This window comes from Hipposideros armiger, unplaced genomic scaffold (assembly GCF_001890085.2).
Source record: "Hipposideros armiger isolate ML-2016 unplaced genomic scaffold, ASM189008v1 scaffold_806, whole genome shotgun sequence".
Classification (NCBI taxonomy): Eukaryota; Metazoa; Chordata; class Mammalia; order Chiroptera; family Hipposideridae; genus Hipposideros; species Hipposideros armiger.
The window spans coordinates 243,160-259,612 of NW_017732156.1; the positions used below are offsets into that span (position 1 = coordinate 243,160).

Consider the following 16,453-nt stretch of genomic DNA (forward strand, 5'->3'; position numbering starts at 1 on the left):
AACTTGCAGCTCTAACCAGCACTCTAGATTATTTTATTGCAGGTGGTTCGATGAGTACGATTTGAGAGTGTTTCACAGCATTATTCTGGCAAAAGCTGGCACAAATACGCTTCTACCATTTCTTCATCTGAATAAACCTTGCTGCTTTCCATGGCTTGGCCCCTCGAGCTGCTCTGGGCAGAACTGGGTCTGGTACAAAGACAGAAACAACTGTGAACAGAGGGAACCAGGGCTCTATCACCGGAGGGAGTGGACATAATCAACATGATCAAGTACGAGCTGCTGTGTAAGGTCTTTTCCCAACTTCCAATTCTAACAGAGCTACAAATTTCAGATAATCATCTATGTGGTGTCCTGAACAGTTTTACCAAGCTGGAAAGACGAGAAAGAAATTGAACTCATAGATGAACATGACAGATTAATATGACAACAAAGGTTAGTCATGGAACATCTACACCACTGTGGTGAAGGCAAATTTCAAATAGGAAAAAATAATTATCCATTTGCAAACATTCATTCCTGCCTTATAACCTAGAGTAGAACATTTATCTTTAAAGGAAACTATGCTGAATTCCTACATGTAAACCGATGGGAGTAGAGCAGGTCTAATAAAGGGGGTTTGGGGTGAGGTAGGGGGGTGACATAAGATTCTGAACATCACTGAAAAGCCATCTATCCTGAAAATCTCATCCCCATCTCCCAAAGGTCATCATGGAGAGCTCTGCTCTGTGGAACCCCATTAGAAACCATTCCTCAAAAAAACAAGGTTGTGGGGATAAATACACAGCCTTCTATTTGGACACACAAGCAATTTAGGTAATTTCCAGTACAAGATTTCCAGCAAACTAAGTATATTTGGCTGAACTTTTGTTATAGACTTAACTCTTATTCTGTATGTTTGGTTTCTTCACAAATATATCCCAAATACCTAGAAAAGTCATTGGCTTATAGTAGGTACTCAAATCTTTATTGAATGAATGACTAAACATAAAGTAGCTTATAAACATCAATCAATACAAAACATAGCCCAAGTGTATTCAAAATGTGCTACAGACAATGGTAAGAATTGAAAGACAAGGGTTAACTCTCCCAGAGAATAACTGCAATTAAACAAAACAAAAAAAACAGAACCTTAAGTAAATGAATCTCTAATTAGTCAAAAGTATGAGAGCGGAGTTTTGTAGAGAAGACTTCTCATGGTCTATATCCTCCAACAGCCATGCCACCACTCCAATATGCCAATCTTTACTGGTGTTTACTGTATGTATTATTAGCTATATCCCTCATGAATTAGACAAAGTCATAAAAAACAAATCCAGGACAAATATATATATATATGTATATGTATGTATTTGGGCTCCCTCTATACCACAAAGAAGGTCTTCAAAGCCTTTTCTTAAAAAGCAAGTTAAGTTGTTCTTATCTCGGGCACAAAAATAAAAGTTGTATTACCAGGATTTGATCCAAAAGAAAAACCTCATAGCTTTCATATTAAAAGCTTCGAATTAAAATTATAAGTCCAAGTTACAGTTTTAAATGTTTAATAGGTAAAAAGCCTTTTAAGAAAGCCTTATGTGCAATCATCAAAGAACTGTCACCTTATTACAGAAAAGTACCACCCCTGAATAGCTGTTTGTTTTAGAAACAATGGGGGGGTTGTCCTCCACTTATTTACCTAGCACCCCTCTTAGTGGCTAAAAGCTTTAATAATGCAATGCCTTCTCATCTTTGTTAGCGAGTGAAACAAGGTTTGAGTTTCACATTCAATTGGTAGCTGCTGTGGAATGCATTAAATAAGGAATGTTTTATCCACAGCAGAACAAACCTAATCTTCAGGTGTGGATTGATACAAAGCAAGGGACATTCATAGAATTCAAAAGAGAATCAACACCTAACAAATTCCTGCTCCCCCGCCCTGGTGTTACATTACCTGCTGCATTGCTTCCAGGTACACTTCCCCCTACAGTCAGAGACGCTGAGAAGGTATTCATAGTGATGGAGAGAAGCCAATCTGGAATGCTTGATTTCTTTGTGTATAATTTAGATACAATGCAAGCTCTGAAAAATCTTTTTTTTGTTAACTATAATTACATTAATAATCATAGAGATTAATGAGTAGCAACAGTCATTGTCTTATCAAATCCATCAAATATTCAGTCATATTTAAAAATTAACATGTTATACTTGAGAACATAATTTTATTCATCCATTCCACCAACATTTACTAATCATCTACCATGCTCCAGGCAGAAAGCTAAGGATACTTTCAACAGGAATGTGCCTACATCTAACAATGCATATATATTTATTTGTCACTTGATTTTGTATACACAGTCTTTCACAAATGTGTGCAGTTTTAGGGGAAACTGTAAAGTTTCCCACGTATCTTAATTATTACTTTGCTTCTTCTAAGAAGTACTGTGTAAATGACATCTGTGTGTGTGTGTGTGTGTGTGTGTGTGTGTGTGTGTGTTACAAGGAAGAGAAATTTACAAATGGGGAGGCCAGTTTCTCAAATAAGTCTTTCATTTTATGAGTTACAAGCATTATATCTCATTGGCCACCTTATTCAATTAAGTTAACAACTCGTTCTTTGTCTCTTTAAAGAATAACACTCCAGCAGTGAAGGGCTGGGTAACATTTAGATACAGAGCACTCTCAGAGAGGTCACCCACCACTTCAGAGTCAGCCTCTAGCAACAGAGATGTCTCAGGATTTGCCTTGTTGGTTCAAACTCCTACCAATACTGTAGACAAGAAAGTATCTGCCAAAAGAGTGTGTTTGGTTTATTTGTGGAGCTAAAAAAAAGATGCTAAGATTAGGATGGGGGATAAAAGGTGTAGTAACCTGAAAAAAAAATAAAGCCCAATTTCTTAAACAAGTTTACTTAAATATTGTTTTATGAAACTATTTGTTTTATATCAAGGATCCCAGCTTAAATTTGGTTTACAAAAGACTTTATAACTAAAAGAAAATACAGGGTAAAAATGCACTTGAACATTCTTCTGTTATAATTTAAACAGAAGGTAAAATTATAAATAACAGGAGTAGGGAGTTAAAATTGACTCTGAAGCCATATACTCACTACAAACCATTTGCTGTTGCTGGCAGATTCAATCCAGTAAATTGATTAAATTATTACTTGTGTTTTCTTTACAATTAAATCTCTATTTTTAAAAGACTAGGTACCACTTATTCCACTACTCTAATCAGAATATATTGCCCAGGGGCCNAGTGATGAATGGGCAGTCTAAAGTAACAAGCACAAGCTTTGGATCACACACATCTGCTCTTCAATTCAGGCTCTGCGACTCTAGTTATGCTACAGAATTTCTAACCCTCTATTTTTTCTCTTACGGAACCAAATTTTAATAAGAAGGTTACCCAACTCCTAGGTCCTTCCCCCAAAACTTTTTGCCTTCCATAGTAAAAACTTTAAAAAGCAAAAAGTATACTAAGAAATTTCAAAGTGACAAGGTTTGGATACGTGGAAAATAATTTTTTCCACTCCTCTACACTGCCGATGGATATATTTAAGACACTGCCTACGGGTTTAAAAGCACTAGAGAAGAATGGCTCAGCTATTTTCTGTTGAGAAAATAGAAGGATATGGTTGCATTCAATAAGAATTATAATAACTAGAGCTGGGACCTATAACTTCTACTCTTTGAAGGCTAGAAGGACACTGTTAAGTGAATGAAAATAAAAAAGTCAAACCACTGCAGTGGAAGAAACTTTTGCAAAACATAAGTGAAAAGGACTTGTATCTGGAATATAGAACGCCAGAAAACAAACAACCCAATTTAAAGAATGGGTAAATAGTCTGAACAAATAGTTTATCAAAGAAGATATATGGATGGCAAGTAAGCATACAAAAAAAAAGTATTCAACATCATTAGTGTAAATAAAGAGGAAGATTCAAGTTAGCCAGCTTGGCCTCTGACAGCTTTCAAGTCCCCAGCACTCCCCTTTCCTCTTTGTCCCATATGGGCCACCTGATTAGAAAGCCCATATGCACCATCAGTCCCCTTGGCACCAGTGCAAATTTCAAACCTCACAAACCTGGCTGACAAAAGGGCCCATTCAGGCTCCACCCCTTCACCACAATAAAAATCCCAATCCACCAACACCTTCCTCACCATGTTTCACTCCAGGCAAAACTCAAGCCCTTCTCCTTGGTGAATCCTTTTGCTATTTATTATGTGAGCAATAAAATTTATTTCACATTCATTGGTACCTGCGTATCGCTTGTCCTGACATCCATAAATTACTGGGGAGGGGAGGGCTATTGCCTAGTGTCCAACACAGGATGCTGGGTGCTCAAATAAAACAATCAGTCTTTAGGAAAATTCAGATTAAAGCCGGTAGGAGGTACTACTGCATACCTACAAACATACACATACTACATTTTAGAATGACTACAATTTTAAAAATTCACAATAATAAGTGTTGACAAGGGGGTAAAAGAAACGTTATTGGTAGGAATGCAAAACGGTGTGATCAATGTGGAAAACAATTTGTCAATTTCTGTTAAAGTTAAACACACACTTACAAGAAGACCCATCAATCAACTCCTCAAGCATTTACTCAACTGAAATAAAAGCTTGTCATGAATGTTCACAGTGGCTCATAATTGCCAAAAACTAGAAATAACCTGAATGTTTTTCAAATGGGAATCAATAACCTGTGGTATATCCATTCTGGGAATACTACTCAGCTATAAGAAAGAAGTACTGATACAAACAACAACATCAATGAGTCTCAAATGCATTACGCTAAGTGAAAGAAGACAGAGGCTAATGACTACAAATAGTATGATGCCATGTATATCACATTCTCAAAATGCTAAAACCACAAGGACCTACACAGATGGAAAATAGATCTGTGGTTGCCAGGAACAGGGGGTGACGAACAAAGAATTGACTACAAAAAGGTGCATAAGGAATCTGCGGGGAGTGACGAAACTGCTGTATCTTGATTGAAGTGGCAGTCACATAACTGTATGCATCTGTTATAACTCAGGACACTAAAAAGGGTGAATTTCACTGCAAATTATACCTCAATAAAAAAAGNATATACATATCTATATCTATATATATATACATATATATATATATATAAAACTTAAAAATACTTTATTGCTACAATTAATGCTAACCATCCTCGAAGCCTCCAGTGAGTTGTAATCACTTTGCTGGTAGAGGGTCTTACCTTCATTTTGTAAAAAGGCTAATACCTGCACAATGCAATACAGCTAAGTACAATAAAATGAGGTATGCCTAGGCTTCAAATTGTACTTTGAGTTCTAGAACTTTCCCAAGTCCTTTTCCTTTAAAACATACCCATCCTTTATTCCAGCCACTTAAAGACTCAGATCAGACATGACAAATATTTCTAACAAAACAGATTCTATTACAGTCAAGTTTTAGCTCTCCCACATAATAAAGTAGTCACTCATAATAAATCCAAAACGGGAATCATACAGGCACAACCTGTAAGGCGCCCGCATTCCCCATAGGAAGACTGTTTTCACATACACCCACCTTCTCCTAAATGTTTGTCCAGTTCTTTCACTGTAAGCATCTGTTTTCAAACATTGGTTCCACAAATGTTACCTAGACCCTCTGTCATACCGAAAACCCCCTACCACATACCCGATTTCAATATATTTTATCCCTTACAGGGGCTAAAGGAAAAGGGAAGACGGGAATCTTGGTTTGATGGGGCCTCATTTCCCAGTAAATTGATACAACTGAGTAGTTATGTTCTCCCTATTTATCACCCCTTGTTTCATATACGTAATTACTGATGATGAAGTTATTTCATATATGGAGACCCACAAAATGGAGGCCACCCCAGTAGCCCGAACTAAACCTTAGTCAGCCTGCACTTACAGGAAACACCTGTCAAGGTACCTAACATACGCCAATCAGAATCCTACAACTGAGCTTTAGCTAGCTCGCCTTACCTTAGAAAACAGGACCTGCTAGTCTTATAAGGAAACCCCCAGATTCCTAGCCAATCACACCCTGTTTCCATGTTGCTGCTTCAAATACTCTATAAAACTTACTCTGGCCCCAATCCCTCAGGAACATGGCTCCACTGCTTATGAGGCACGGCCCTCCCCAAATCCATGGATTGTTTGCCCTCGAATAAAAGACATCAAACTCCTTAATTGGTTTTTGGTGTTTGTGTGTGTGTGTTTTTTGTTTGTTTGTTTCTGTTTTGTTTTGTTTTTGTCATTTGACACAGCCCACAGACACATCCTCTATAGTCAAGCCATTAAAAGCTTCCTACATCTCTTCTCATTCTTTTTTTTTTTTTTTAAGATTTTTATTGGGGAATTGGGGGAAGGGGAAAAGACAAGTTGCTGTCGTTTTGTTCTTCAGTCTAGTTGTGGAGGATGTTGCTTCACTGGCCCAAGTTGGCACCATCATTGNCACAACGATGGTGCCAACTTGGGCCAGTGAAGCAACGTCCTCCACAACTAGACTGAAGAACAAAAGGACAGCAACTTGTCTTTCCCCCTTCCCCCAATTCCCCAATAATAATCGTAAAAAAAAATATTTTTTAAAGAATATATTGGCCATATGCTGAAACTGAGGGGATCAATTCTTCTGAGAAGAAGGTCTTCTTGGCCTTTCAAAACAAGGCTAAAATCCCAATGAGAAAACCAACATAGTTGGCTTGAAATGCCATCGCATTTCAGTGTAGAGTGTGTATACCCTAACTCTCAAATCCAATTTGGGGAAGGCCAGCATATTAGGAATAAAAATTGAGTCCTTCCATTCAGTTGCATTCTTCCATTGTACTTCACTCTGCTTTGAGTCAGCCAACACGCACATACACAGAAGCACTCTGACCTCTGCTGCCAGAGATTGGAACTTTTCCACAGTGTCTTTGACTACTGTTCCATTTTTCACAACTACATGTGTGAATTTCACAGCATCCATAGCAGTGTTTCTCAGTGTGTAATCCACAGTAATGTCTATGAGGGCCCACCGAAGCTGGGCCTCTGCACCTTACATCCTCATGAAGCAGGAAGAAAGGGAGGTAAGACCACAGGGTGATGCCGTCAGTCCATCCCTCTGCCAGCAAGGCAATGGCTCTTCCGGGTGCTCGAGCCCCTAGGCCTCCATGACTCATGGCAACTCAGCACAAGGGTGCCTGGGAAGACAAATCTTTTCATCTGGATTTCTAACATTCTCATAAACATCAGGGTTCAGATGGCAAAGAGAGAAGAGTATCAGGTGAACAACTTGTAATGTCTGCTGTAGATACATAGGTCATGTTAAAAAGAAAAGGTGAATTCACCTGGGTCACTATCTGAGGGAAAAATAAAGTTAGACCCATAGTTCATACCTTAAATGTAAGTTAATTCCAGATAGATCAATGATTTTAAAGCATACGAATCCACAAATAACCTAAAGAAATTGGGAGAATTTTTTTACACTAGGAATGAAAAAGGTCTCTATGATATAAAATCCCAGCAGCCATAAAAGATTAATAAACTCAACTACATATAGATTAAAAAAAAGTTTCTTCATAGAAAAACAAAGCACAGTCAAACCACAAACCAACACACACAAAAAACTGCAACTCGCATGCTAGACAAAGAGCCAATTTCTTTAATTAATAAAGAGCTCCTACAGAAGGGGAGTGGGAATAGAGTTAACAGAAAAGACACAAATTGCTCTTAAACATGTTAAGAGATTATCAATCACACTTATAACTACCCACCATCATCTTTCTGATTGCCCAAGAGTAAGAATAGGGGTAACAGGCCCTCTCCTACATGACTGGTAACCCTCTAAAAAGGAAACCCCACAATTCAGCAGTGAGGAACCATCCTACAATTATAACTACACACATGAGAAACGACCTACGCCCAATGTTACTTACTAAAGCATTATTGCTCATAATTACAGATATCAGAACCAAGTTCAATATCTATAAAAAGAGACAGGTTAGATTAATTCTAGTTCATCCATTCAATGAAGTACAATAATTACAAATACCATATTAGACTTTCCAACTTTAAAAAAAAAATCTTTTAAAGCCCTTTATGTGCCAATATATAAGGGTAGCCAAACTATACTATTAAGTACCAAAACCAAGGAACAAAAGAGCGTATATATTAAATTTCCATTTGTGCTTTTAAAAATTAAACAAAAAATGAAACATGCAGACTACCCAAAGCATTGAGATTTCTCAGAAGCCATGTGAATATGTGTTTCACTTACTATGCACCGTTAACCTGCACTTTCCCACCAAGCTGTGCCAGCTCAAAGTGACGCAGAGGCTTTGTGGAGGTAAGCAAGGATGCAGGCTGGCTGTGGAACTGAACGCCAAAGCTCATTCGATATATTTTACTCCTTAGCAAAGACCCCAAGCAGCTGAGCAGGGTAGGATCCAAAATGTCTACCACAAATTTAACCAGCTATAGATCCATTTTTGTAACAAATTTCTACTGTAAGAATTAGATGCTGATGGTGAATTGGCTCTCATTTATTCGTTGATCAAATATTTCCACCATTATGTGGTATTAGAAGAACAATGACACTTGACAACTCAACATTGGGGCTAAAAGGAACAGGAATTTGTATTAAATTAGCTGGCTTAGGTGAGAAGAGCACGCTGGGAAGCAGGGAAGTATTCTACTTCTCAGTGGCAGAAAGTGAAAGCAATAGGAATGAGCCACAGTAGCTATTTGGCAACTTTCCTTTTTAACGTAAGGACATCAGGATGAGTTCAGAAAGCTACAAAACCTCAGTCCCCTTCTTCAGCCTACCTTTCTAACTCCCATCCTAGTTCAGCCAGTGTCTTCCCATCTAAACACACTTCTCTCCTATTAAGAAAAGAGGACAAAAAGTGGGAGAGGGGTATATATTGGATTGTCAGAAAAGTCATGACACATTTTTGCAATGAAATCATAGAAAAAATACGTCATGACTTTTCTGACCATCCAATACATTCCATGCTTCCTTACTTCTCTTAGGCCTCTCCCTGTTCTCAGGACCTATGAGGGGTAAACCTTAGGAAGTCAAGCCCATAGTGTATACAACCTGCAATCGCCCTGGAGACCTGAGAATATCCAGGCATAGCTGTCAGGGAAACCCTGCACCAGAGATGTTCTCTACACCCTTGGCACTGGGACCACTGTTTCCACCAGATCATGGACCTATCCCATATCCTGAAATCTTTCCCAGTGAGCCATGTGAAGTCTTTTCTACATACAGAGTACAATAAAAGGTGCTATCATGAAAGAACACCCAAAATGAAGAGAAAAGTAAGCCCTGTTTTCAGGGAGCTCATAACCACTTTGGGATCAAAAGCTATAAATGCATGCATGCCAGCCTACACAAGCAGTCTCTCGAGTCTGACAATAGAGCAGCATTCACAAACTGAAAAACTCAGTACATAAGCACAAAGGGGATAGAATGCCAAGAGGCCTGTGACAGATGAGGCCAGGCGGGGCAGTGCAATGCTTTTCTTAATCTTATTCCTCTCTATCATGCAATCTCTCCTCGCCTTATCATCCAGACTTCCTGAGAGAGAATTCTATACTCCTGATCCTTACCTCTGCATCTCCAATTCACTTCTCAGTGAACTCCAAATGGTCTTCCACCTTCACTCTGAAATGCTCTAAACCACTACTGAACCCCAAATTTGCAGATTAAATAGAGATTTTTTCAGTCATTTTTCTGAATTTCAATCTGATACTATTTATTTCAACATTTAACTACTTGTAGGTCACAAATTCACAAACCTTTTTAGAAATCTAATGAATGCTATGGCCCTTCATCCCAGAAAAAAAATCGCGCGCGCGCGCACACACACACACACACACACACACACACACACACACACACAAGTGCATGCATGCCCACAGCAGAGGGTTCAGAAACCCTCTAAAACATAATCCTGGACAACTGGGTCAGTAGATCCCGTTTGAAGAACAGCTGCCCACTGGCTTGGTTTCTGTAACAACTTTCCCTTACCACTTGCATTTTGAATCTTCTTGGATTCCTCTTCCTAGCTCTACCTTTTAAACATGGCTATTCCCCAGGGTTGTGAATTCAAGTCAATACTCTCATTCAAAAATCCCTCCTTGCTCATTCACTCTCATGACGTCAGTCATCATCAACACGCTTAGAAGTCCTAAATCCATATCTCCAACCCAAACCACACCTCTAAGATTCACACATGCAGAACTACCACTTGGTGAATAACAGCACTTTGGTTACCAACATAGTCAACATGACCGAAATTAAATTTATCATCCTGCCTCACTTCCTCACCACCCCCGACGGTTGTCTTTATAATCTCTTCTTCAGTTACTACTGCCAACTCCATTTCTAGGATGAGTACTTTCTATCAGACCAACTTTCCCACAGATAAAAATGATAAACACAGTACTTACAGATATAGAAAAACAGTTTTCTGACAGCACTGGAGAGCAAATGAAAGCAGTTAGTTACTAGATGTGAATTGACACATGGAAGGAGCTGCACTAGAAGAGTTTCCAGCTTTAAGGTGTATAACCTGAGGACACACTTCAGTCTGCGCCATGCACGTGGCTCACATTCTACTAAACAAACAAACAACAACAACAAAAAATAGTGTCACGGGGCTCAAAACTAGAGGGCAGAGTCCCAAACAGCCAGTCACTGGAAAATGAGGAATTCCAGGCAAGAGAGAGCAAGAGAGCCTGAAGTATAAAAATTCCTTCCAAATCTCTGATGGCCTCTGAGCCACAGATGTTCAGGCAGACTCCAGGCATTCTGGCTAAGGAAAAAAGATGAACTGAGATTTAAGCTACCACCATGATAGGAAAAACAGAATTGGCATTTTGAGTCCAGCCAAATTAAGTAATCTGCTTTCACCAAACAGGAAAATAAACAAAAATACCATTTTTTTGCAAAAATGTAATAAAATTGAGAGCTCCCACAACATGTGATTTATAATGTCCAGGATCTGATCCAAATTACTTGAAATATAAGAAGCAAGAAATGGGTTCCTTCCCAAGGAAAAAGACAATCAAAGGAGACAACAAGGTTCTAAATAGTAATCAGGCATTTTAAAGCAGCTATCATTCCAGTTCTCCAGTATGGAAAGGAAAAAATGTTCATAATAACAATCAAAGAAAATCTCAGCAGAAAAATATAAACTATAACAACAGAAGTACCAAATGAAAATTCAGGGACTGAAAAATAAAGTATCTGAAATAAAAAGTTCACTAGATGGGATTAACCATAAAATGGAGATGACAGAGGAAAGAGTCCGTGAACTCACTGAAGATATTGAAGATGGACTGAAGATAGATCAATATAAATTATCAATCTGATGAACAAAAAGATGAAAAATTAAAAAAAAAAAAGAATCTTATGGACCTGTGGGACATTAAGATGTCTAACATAATTGGGTAACAAATGTAATTGATGTCCTAGAAAAAAAGGAGAGAGAGGACTGACCTTCAGCAGAGCCAGCACCACCATGTTTTCTCAGGCAGGTATTGCTGGGCTCTCAGCCCGGAGCCACACAACAGCAATTGATCCAAGTTTGAAATATGACAATTTTGAGAGATTTTACCAGATGACGCAAGTCAATCAAAACCATCCAGAAAATTACCAAGTCTATAAAAATGATCACAGCAGAAAACATGCCTGAGCTCAGAGAGAGCTGAAACCAGCTCAAGTCAATGGAAGAGCATCTTTGGCTCTGTATGAAAATGCTGATGTTAAGGTGCCTGAAGACAAGATGGAGGGCTTTGCGGGCTATCCATTCTTGGGTTGCTAAACAGATGAAAAGTGAGGTAGCTATGCTCACAGCAGCCAGGAAAGGAGTTAAGATTGTTGGATTGGTGATACAATTAGGGCTATATATACTATATATAGGTCATAGGACTCATTCTGACCAGTGTCTGGTGACATTCCAGGGAGTGGGAAGAAAACCCCCTACTTTTGGAGGTGCATCAGTCACTGATCTGGAATTATTAAATTCTGAATATGAATTTGATGAAGGACCTAATGTCTTTGATCGATTCAGGTCTGTCACCTCCTACGAGACAGATGGAAAGCCTACCTTCTCCCTTACTAGCAATGCAAGTGCTGAGAGCATGAGTATCTATAATGATGTTGATGCTGACGTGCTACAGAATTAGCAAGAATACAATCCCGCCAACATCATCAACTGTTCTCTAAAGGAATCCACAAGTTAGCAAAGTGCCAGGATGACAGCCATGGACAATGCTAGCAAGAACGCTTATGCGATGACTGACAAATTGACTTTGACTTTCAATCACACCCACAAAGCTGTCATCGCAAAAGAGTTGATTGAAATCATCTGGGGCACTGCAGCTCTGAATTGATGAACATCAAGTTCCATACTCAGATAAAGCTGAAAGAAGGAGAATTCAGGCAGCTGATTTGTGTTTTTAGCTTACTGCCCTCCTGGTAAGAAGAAATTACTGGTCCATTGTTTAAATTACTAAAGACATCAAGATATTTGTAAATTCTCTTACAATAACTTACAATAATAAAAAAGGGGGGGGGAGAAATAGAGAATGTGGAAGAAAAAAAATTTTTGATAAAAAATAATGGCCAAAATTTCCTCAAAAATTGGGAAATGCATTTAGCAATTCAAGAAGATAAGCAAACACCAGGAAATCCAGAAAACAACCAGAGGAAAATGCCATGTTATATACAGGAGTGCCCTAATTTGAATTACAACTGCTTCTCATCAGAGACAATGGAAGGGAGCCAGAAAAGAGTGCAACATACCTTTCAAGTGCAGAAAGAAGAAAGCCGTCCACTCAGTTCATGACACCACTGGGTGCCAGCATCCCGTGTCAAAAACCTGGGGGTGAGCAGGTCTTCCTCACACACATTCCCGGACTACTGGTTCTCCGTACTTTAGATCTCTCTACGTGTATTTATACCACCACATCTATCCCAACAGAAAGTAGCGGGAGCCCTCACATCACTCCTAAATTACAGCAATAGCTGTTGAACTTCTCTCCCTGCCCCAGGCTGGCTGTAAGCCCTTCATCCCAGGCTCTAAAAATACTGATCACATCAGTGTCTTGCAAACGTCACTAAATGACTCCCTGCGGCACTTGAAATCCCAGCCCTTTAGAACAGCATTCATACTCAGACTTTTTGATCTCAGGACAAAACTCTTAAAAATTATTGAAGGCCCCAGAGAGCTTTTGCTTAGTTATGTAGGCTTATCTATCAGTATTTACTGTCTTAGAAATTTAAAGTGAGAAACTTTTCAAACACGAGAATCCACAAGTCCATACCCCATTAAACATGAGCGCAATGATGTCATCACACATCACGAAGCCTCTGGGAAATTCTCAGCACACTCTCGAGAGAATTAGGGTGAAAAAGCCAAATAAAATCTTAATATTGTTTTGAATGTGTAGACCCGCCCCCACACACACCACACACACACACACACACACACACACACACACAAGTGTCTCAGGGACCTACAGGTCTCAGAAGCCACCTTGGAAACCGCTGTTTGAGATGATCTGCTCTGGTGTCCAGCCTCTCCTCAAAGTTCCAGCTAGACGAGCTCAGGGAGTTCCCAGGGAACACCACTTTCCCTCACATTCAGCACAACCTGTTCCCCTAGAAGAAAGGGCTCTCAGTTCAACCTTTCCCAGCTAACACCTACTCACTCCCAAGACATGGATTAATAAAGTTTCCCTTTTTAGAAAGCGTTTCCTAATTTTTCCCCAATAATATGATTCTGATGTCTCTCCTCTTCCTCTCCCATAGCTCTCTCTGCCCATCTGCCTGATGGTATTTATCAGACAACTATTGGGTTGTTGGGAAAGTCATGACGCATTTTTGCAATGCAAAAGAGAAAAATTACATCATGACTTTTCTGACAACCCAATAAACCAAGAAATACCACGTAAGCCATTCACTTCTGTATCCCTAGAATAAGGCCCAGAATTTTATTCATGCTTTCAGCACACACACACGATCCTTAATGAATATTGATCTAACGACGAAATAAAGTCAACCATATCTGCAAACTCTAAATACCGAAGTTATCTGTCCTGTTAGGCTACCAGCATGCTATTCACTCTACTTCCCAACATCAAACTTATTAAAAGGTTCTCCTTTATGCATATAATAAAATCTCAGGTACCTAAGGATGAGTATTTTGGACATCTGAGTTCAAAAAAAGTACAGAGAAGGAATTTGGGGACCAAAGTAAAGGGTGACAGGAATAATTTATAATGGTGAAGAACTAGCTCTCAAAGAAATACCTAACAAGTCGCCATGAAAAATTCTATGATGATATGTGTGGAGTTAAGATGGTCTAATTTTCACAGAGAACTGAAAAAGCACTCCAATTGACTGTTTTTCACATAAAGATTACAAAAAAAAAAAGAAAGAAAAAAACTGAAGAGAAAAAAAAAATGGGAGAGACCAAAAACAGAGTGACAAATATCACGTACTTATTTGTCAAGGAGAGCAGCTGCAGAGGGGTATAGTCCCCAGGCATGGCAAATAAAATGTCCAATACCTGAGTCCTCTTTCTTAACAGCCTAGGACCAATTCCTGAATGAAAATAAAGAAGGGAGAATGCACTATTTTTTATTTTTGCAGGAAGGCTGGAATGGCCTTAAGAGCACAGTAAGGACCAGGATCAACATCCTTAACTACAACCTTAACTACATCATCCTAGGTCATCAAGATTATTAAATGTCTCATTCTAGAACTAACAGATAAGAACTGAGAATACTTTAGGAAGACTTCCACTTTGTAAAGTTTCTAAATCCTAACACAAATAAAGATACTAGGGTAATCTCATTTAAATAAAAAAATTATAATTACAAAACAGTCACAATAATAATATCCAACTTCCAAATATACACCAGTTTTTTGTCACTTTTTTTTTTCTTTTAAGATTTTTATTGGGGAATTGGGGGATGGGAACAGCGCTGGGGAATTGGGGGACGGGGAACAGACAAGTTGCTGTCCTTTTGTTCTTCAGTCTAGTTGTGGAGGACGTTGCTTCACTGGTCCAAGTTGGCACCATCATTGCGCTCTTCCCGGGGGAGGCAGATCAGTCGCCTGCTTCTGGACGGCCACTCACGGTGGCTGCTGGCCACACACGGTAGCCCATGGCAACTCACTGCAGCAGGAGCTGCATCCTACGCCATCGCCAGCGACTCAGGCAACCCAGCTCCCAGCTCCAGGTCGAGCTGTTGTTCAGCATCTTAGCTGTAGAGGGCAGTGTCACTGGCCCTCATATGTGGGATCCGGACCCAGGCCCTCTGGCGTCCCAAGCCAGTTCTTAACCAATGCACCACTCGGCCGGCCCTACTGTCAATTTTTAAAATGTATTTCAGTGTAAGTTGCAAGCATGGTTTATATCAATAACAAGGTATTTTAGTTTTAAGTTTTCAACTTCAGTTTTATGTTTTCTTTAACTCCAATTTAAGTTAGAAACACATTAGAATATTCTTGCACCAAACATTATTGGGAAAAAATCCTAATCCTTTATGACTTTCCTTCTAAATATCCTCTATCACTCTTCATTACACAGAAAATATGACCTTAAATAGAAAATGTGCTTTTAGTGAAATAACTACCAACGCTTGTAGAAATTCTTATTATATTCATTTCTAGTTTCTAGTCTCCAACATTGAATAGCTACAGAACATTTAAAATGTGCACCAAGCATATAGATACACATTGCCTCTAAATTAGAACTCTATCAAATTAATTAACCCATTCAGATTAAAATTTTATTAATTTACAAAATAAAAATCCCAAAGTAAATTTGATCTTTTCCCAAATAAAGTTTACAAAGTATCCAAATGACTATTTCAAAATATTCAGGGTATATAAGAACACTAACTATATCACAGAAAGAAAACCATAGCCTTAAGAAAAAACAAAGGATCAGAAGAGATTTGTTTCTGAACGCTAATTGATTCTAAAATTTACCTCAAAAACTATGAAAATTTTCTGAAAGCTTTAAATTTCTAAAAAAGATTACGAAAAATCTAATAGGGTAATTTACCTATGAATAAAAGCATGAGAACAAATTTTAAAACTACTATGAACTATTTAGTATAATTTGAGAAGCCATTTTATTTCCTCGAAAATAAACAATACCAAAAAATTTTATTCTATACACATATATGACATCATATCATTATGCTAATTTAAACTAGGTAATGGAAAGTATATGCATTTCACCAGCCATGGAACCCCTCAGGGATGATCATATAAATAAGGCTTGCCAGGTTGGCTACAGAAATACTATCTTATACTGATTTTGTACTATGAGCACAGAATATGTAAAAGACAGGGATTATGAGGTCAATAAATAAATAATCCATGTGACATATGTCTAAATGTTTCAATATATTAAGGTAGAATTAAAAGACTAGAAAACTTTTCTTTCCTTTTTTTCT

At 38.5% G+C, this 16,453-nt stretch overlaps 1 protein-coding gene and 1 pseudogene across 18 annotated transcripts in view; one reads left to right on the plus strand and one right to left on the minus strand.

Moving 5' to 3' along the window:
* LMO7 (LIM domain 7) overlaps positions 1 to 16,453 on the minus strand; it is a 204,123-nt gene that overhangs the window by 159,193 nt on the left and 28,477 nt on the right. The window lies entirely within an intron of this gene.
* Positions 11,497 to 12,370, plus strand: LOC109374252 (ATP synthase subunit gamma, mitochondrial-like; annotated as a pseudogene).